The 6000-nt window shown below is 61.1% G+C and overlaps 1 long non-coding RNA gene across 1 annotated transcript; it reads left to right on the forward strand.

Annotated features, from left to right (window-relative positions):
- The first annotated feature begins 1461 nt into the window (after window positions 1-1461).
- On the forward strand, window positions 1462-4897 carry LOC138690687 (uncharacterized). Its single transcript, XR_011329443.1, has 2 exons — window positions 1462-3473; window positions 4098-4897. It is a non-coding gene; the product is annotated as an uncharacterized lncRNA (long non-coding RNA).
- Window positions 4898-6000: the final 1103 nt, after the last annotated feature.

Below are 6000 nucleotides of genomic sequence, written 5' to 3' on the forward strand. Positions count from 1 at the left end.
TCCATAGGTATTTTATCACGCTGACACCACCACGAGGCAGCAAGAACTCGAGTTTGAAGCGATAAAATTAAAGCTCCCTGCAAGTAGCTGAATCACCGAGCATGGAGGCCCAGGCTCTGCACCCTTGGGGGGGGTGCCTGCCTGCAGCCTGCTTGGGGGGGTCGCCTGGGCTGGGGGGTTACCGGTGGGGGCTCCAAATCCCAGGGAGGGCCCTGGGCTGGGTGGGGGGGGCCATGCGTGGCAGGTGCCACCGGGCTCCTGTCCCCTCTGGTTCCCCAGCCTCACACCAGGCTTCAGCCCCCCCCCCCATACGCCCCCATTCCCCAGCCAGGGGGTGATGAGCCCTGCCCTACGCTGGCTATAGGTGCCTCTCCCTGCACAGGCGACCGCGGCCCCAGCTTATCGTCCACAATGATGTAAAAACGAAAAGCAGTGGTGGATCCTCCCTCCCCAAGATACGAGGATGTAAAGTGATGCCCCCCCCCCCAACGTGAAGGGTGCAAAGCAGCCGGGTACCCCCCTCTCCATGCAGGAATGCAAAGTGACAGCAGCCCCTCTGCCATGCAAAGGGGCCTGACCCCCCTCCCTTGCAAGGTTGTAAAGCTGCTAGGATTCCACCTTACCAGAATGCCCCCCCCCCGTGCAAGGATGCAGAGGCCCTGAGCACCACGATGCAAACATGCAAAGTGCTTTGGGGACCCCCCCCCCCGATAAAAAGGTGCAAAACAGCCTGACTCCCTCCCTTCCACGCAAAGGTGTAAAACGGTGGAGGATCCCCCCACCCCCCCCCCCCCCGATGAATAGGTGCAAAGTGAGGAGGACCCCCCCAAGGATGCAAAGCGACACGGACTCCCCCCCCTCCCATGCACGAATGCAAAGCTATAGGGGACACCCCTGCAATCCAGGGGTGCAAAGCAGCCCGGACCCCCCCCAACGCAGGGAAGCAAAGCAGTAGAGGACCCTCCCCTCCATGCAAGACCCCCCTCCTCCATGCAAGACCCCCCCCTCCATGCAAGGATGCAGAGCGGTGGGGGCTCCCCTCCCTGCAAGGATGCCCCCCCATATGGGGGACCCCAATAAAAAGGCTGCAAAGCACCTCCCCGCCCCCCCGCGATGGTGTGTGACCCCCCCCAAGTGTGAGCTTGCATTTTGGGGGGGGGGGAAGCGGGAAGACCCCCCCCCCCTTTTCCCGTACCGCGTCATTCCCGCATCCCTCCCCCGCTCACCTCCGCCGGCTTTTTTTTGGGGGGGGGACACGGGACGGTGGCTTTGGCCGGGGGGGGGGTGTCTCCCTCTCGGCGGCGGCCCCCCCCGGGTTGCGCAGGGCCGCGGCCGCCGCCGTCCCCGCTCCGCGCTTCTCCGCGCTTCTCCGCGCCGCTCCGCAGTGCGCGCACGGCGCATGTGCCCCCCCCGCCACCGCCTCCGCCCCGCTCCGCCCCGCTCCGCACGGTCAGCCCCGGTACGCGGGACCCGACCGTGCGGACCCCCAGCTCCCTCCCTCATAATTTTTTTTTTTTTTCGTTTTTCAATAAACACCGAATTTTCCATAGTTTCGCAACCTGGGCTCGCCGCGAACCGCGATGGAAATCCTTCGGGTGGCAAGATTTAGGAGGTGAAAGGATGCTCCGGTACGAAGGGGAACGGTTTGGGCATCGCCTTCTCCTCCGGTTTGGGCACCGCGGTGTTTTCGCTGCGCCCTGTGATATATCCTTGGGTCGCCCCGCGGTACTGGCAAGCAGAACGGCACGAGGGTGATGATCCAGTTGGTAGCTGAGCCCAAGAACCGGAGCAAGCAAACCTCCGTCCTCCCCAGCTCGCCACCACTACCGACTGGTATTGCCCGAGGATTTTTCGGTCCTCTCCTTGGTCGTGCCCCAGAGCCGGCGCTGGACCACGCTGAGATGCCGTTTGGTGCGAATGCTCGCAAGGGCTTCGTCTCACCGTTTGGGGGTCTCCGGCAGGTCTGATGCCACTACCTCCAAAACACCCCCCCTCTTCCCACAGCCCATGGGTGCCCCTTGGTCTCAGACCAGGTCAAAGCCTTCAGCTGGAGCTAACAGAACCCAAGCCTGGGTGTCCAGAAACGACCCCCCCTCAGGGCTCTGCCCTTCTCGGGCCACTCCAGCCCACGCAAACCCCTTGCCCGGGCTCTGTCCCCGCTCCAGCCCCGGTGACCGGCAGAGATTTTCCAGGCCGGCCAAGGAAGGACATAAACGACTCGCTCAGGTGTTAGGACTGTAAGAAAATGGTACGGCTCTGCCCGTGCCAGCTGCACCTCCATGCCAGGGATGCCAGCGGAGCCAGGGCAGGTTCTGGTGTCCCTCTACCCCTTCCCACCCCCACGGCCGTGTCCCTGCCCAGCCGGGGCACCCAAGGGGCAGCTGAGGGCTGGAGGCTGGCAGTGCACCAGGGCAAGGCATCGCACAGAAAATGCACATATTGCTGTAAATCCAGCTGCTACTAGAGGGCAGAGTGAGCCAGGCGAGACCGGTTTTTTAGCTGTGCGAGGAGCTGGGATGTGGGAAATCGTGTTTGCTTCCCCTTTCCCCTTCCACTGAGGCATATGGGGAAAGTGGGAGAACTTCAGCAGAGCAAGGGATGATCTGTGACATGGTTTGAGGTTTGGAGTGGGATGACTCACGCTTTGATTTTTTTTTTTTTTTAACTGAGTGCTCCAGGGCTGGATTAAGCCGTGTTTCCAAGGAAGGCACGGCAGCGAGCACTGTGGAGGCAGCGGGGCTAAGCTCCCCATTCCCCAGCGCATCAGGCTGCTGCACCCCAGCCCTGATGCTGCTGCGACTGCTCCCCATCCTCATCGAGAAAACAAGAACGGACGCACGGCCAGAGCATCCCACAAGGGACAGCCGCTATCTCCTGCTAACTCACTAGGCTGGACAGAGGGGTCTGGCACAAGGCTTTGTCTCGTCCCAGTGCCCGTCTCTTTTGCAGGCAGCAGCATAAGGGCAGCTTTGACTTGCCCGGAGGTGCTCGGGCAGGTCTGCAGCCTGCGCCAGCCCTGGCTGCTGCACTCTGGTGCCAACCCCACGTGCAGGTGTCCGCAGGGACCTTCCTCGAGCGGCCGGGACAGCTTGGCTGCTCAGGCCGGCTGCTTCGGATTCAGCCTGGACTTCCTTGGTGGGCTGTGCTGTCCCTGTGCTGCTGCATGAGCTGCTGCTACCGGAGGTGTTTTCATCTCAAAAAAATGAAGGAAAAGTTTTCCCTGACCTGAACAGGGCCAGAAGTGCAGCCGGTCGGGGTGAGACAGGCTGATGCTCCTCCCAGGACCGGCGCAGCCTACGTCGGCACCACCTCGTCGCAGGGACAGGGCTTCGGAGGACTCGCCTTCGGCCAGGAGGTGCGAGCAGCCCCTCTGCCCAAGAGCTGCCCGACCCTGCCCGCAGCCGTCGGTGACATCCAGCCCTTGCTTGAAGCAGCTCCGGGGCAATTCGTGCTGCCAGAGCTGGCAGGAGCGGGTGAGCGCGTCATGAACCCGCAAACTGCCAGGAGCAAATCCGATGGGTGTCACAACCACCTCGGGCCTCAGCCCCAGGAGCCCCTGGACCACCTCCTGTCCGCCCGGGCGAGCGTGCTCACAGCCCCTGTGCACGCCTGAGCTCGGAGGGCACGGGCAAGCGAGCGGGCAGCGTGCCCGGGGTGCCCCATGCAGCTCGGCCATCTGGTCCACACGCTGCGGGGACGGGCAGAGAAAGGCAGCACGCTGCTCCTGGCGCAGGTGGATGGAGCCGGGGAGCATCAGCTCCACTTCTGTGCGCGGGGAGGGACCTGCGCTGTCTCACCGCAGCCTCAGGTGGTGGCCAGGCCACGTGCTAGGGGACATTTTGGCAGATGGTCTGTCGACGGAAGGTCCTTGCAGCTCTTCTCTGCCTCTTTACCGACTCTACAGATTAGGGACTTCTCTTTCTGTGCCCACCCCGGAGCTGTGGGAGGGGATGCTTTGTGCCTGGTGTCTCTGCCAGTACCAGGGGTGCTGCCACTGGGTTCAGGCAGGGTGCAGGCAGCCTCTGCCCAGGCTCTCCCCAGCTCTGCGCAGCAGGCGTGGGGTTTTTACCCAAGTTTTTTTCCTTTCCCACTTGCAGATTGGGTCTTAGAATGGCAGTGCCCTCCTGCTTGAGCTCAGCTGCACAAACCAGCTGCACTGATGCTCCTCTGCTCTGGGAGCTGCTCACCCTGGAGATGTTTGCCCTGGCTTTGCTCTGGGCCATGGGGCAGGAGCAGGCAGCCCTCCTGGCCACGCAGCTCTTGGAGATGCTCCCGGCTTGCCGCAAACAGCGTGGGGCCAACCTCATGCCGTGCAGGATCTGGGATGTGCCCCCCAGCCTCCAAACTGAGGAGCTGATGGGGAATTTACTCTGTCCCCGGATAAACTATGCAATTACCAGTTACCACCACTAATTAACGTACCATGGGAACAGCTTATCCTGGGGGCACATCCATAAACTTCTCTGCTAGCGATGCCCTGAACACCTCGGGCTTTTAACCTACTTGGAGTCGCATCAGTGGCACTGGGGACAAACAGGCGCGCGCTGGCACAGCGGTGCCGGGGTAAGCACCAGCCAAAAACCCTGCGACTCCAACCTCCATCACGCTCAACTCAGCAAACCAAGCGCCGTGCATCTGGAGTTGGATGCCGGGAGGCTGCCAAAACCCGACTGCTCTTCGGTTTGGGTTGCAGACCCCCAGCCGGCACAGGAAAAGGTGCCGGGTGCCGCGCCGCCGCCGCACACGCTCACCTCCCGCGCAGGCTGCTGCAAGGGGTGAGGTAATCCTGGGTAATTCCTGACTTCCATGGAAATGCCTCCAGGCCGCGATGATTATCGCTGTAATTAGCCTCTCTGATTTTTCTTGGTGTTCTATAAAATATTAATTTACAGCTGGATCCTTGCCTCCTTTGTGCGCCGGCTTGAGCTCTTCCCGTCAGCAGAGCATCTCTGGCACCTCTCGCCGAGGTCCCGCGGGGTTACACGGCAGAGCCGGGGCGGCCGCTGGCAGCTGGACGGTGGTTGGGGTTGGTGGCTCCGGCCAGGAGCTTCCACTTCTCTGCAGGAACATGTCCTCGTAGCTTCTATTTTAAAGGAAAGACTCAAAACCAGTGAAGCACTCTCAGAAAGTGCCTTCACACCTCTTCACCTGGACGGTGAAGGCTAGCAGGCAGCTAAACTGTTCCAGAAGCCCTTTAATACAACATAGACCCATCCCATTGCTCTGTTTGGGCCAGAAATAGTGGTTTTGCTCAACCGCGTGGTAAATCAGGTGGGGCAGGAGCATGGCTGAGCCGGACCACGTTCCCCACCCAGCCTGCAGCCGCTGGAGTGAACACAGTGCTGCCATTTCCACCCCCAAAAGGAAGCCAAACGCGGAGCTGGATGGTGCATTGTGCCCCGAAAACCCTCTGCTCACACCAGCGCTTTTGGGTTGCCTCATTTTTCAGCCAAACCAAGCAGAATTGACTTTAATCTCGCTAACGAGGCGGAATATGCCACCTCTAATATTTTGATCCCAAACATTGGGAAGGTCAGGCGGAGAAAGGATGCCACAGCGTGCGTTTTGCCTTGGCCGGGTATAACAGGCGGCAGCCCCGTAGTGCTGCCCGCGGCCCGGCTGCCTGCCGTCGGGGTTGCCCTCCTTTGAAGGCAGCGCTGGCAGGACCACGAGCCCTGGAACTCTCGCTGCCTTCTCACCGTGACAAGGTTTGGGTGCTGGACCCCGTGTCCCAGCATCCCTGCCAGTGGGTGACCACTGCCGCATCCCTTCAGGCTGCTCCTGAGTTGTTTATTCCTCTGGGATGATGTATTTGGTGCCTCTGTCAGGCCAGATGTAACAGCTGTCTTAACTACGGCTGAAATCTAAAGAGAAACGTGTTGCTAATGACGGGAAAGGCTTGTGCCCAGCATGCAAATGTCTCTGCCGGGAGCTGCTCGCTACTGGAGCTGTTTTCCCGGCACTTTCGGCCAAGCAGCAGACGTCGTCAGCGACTTTTTG

The sequence above is a fragment of the Haliaeetus albicilla genome, chromosome 23 (genome assembly GCF_947461875.1).
Source record: "Haliaeetus albicilla chromosome 23, bHalAlb1.1, whole genome shotgun sequence".
NCBI classification, from domain to species: Eukaryota; Metazoa; Chordata; class Aves; order Accipitriformes; family Accipitridae; genus Haliaeetus; species Haliaeetus albicilla.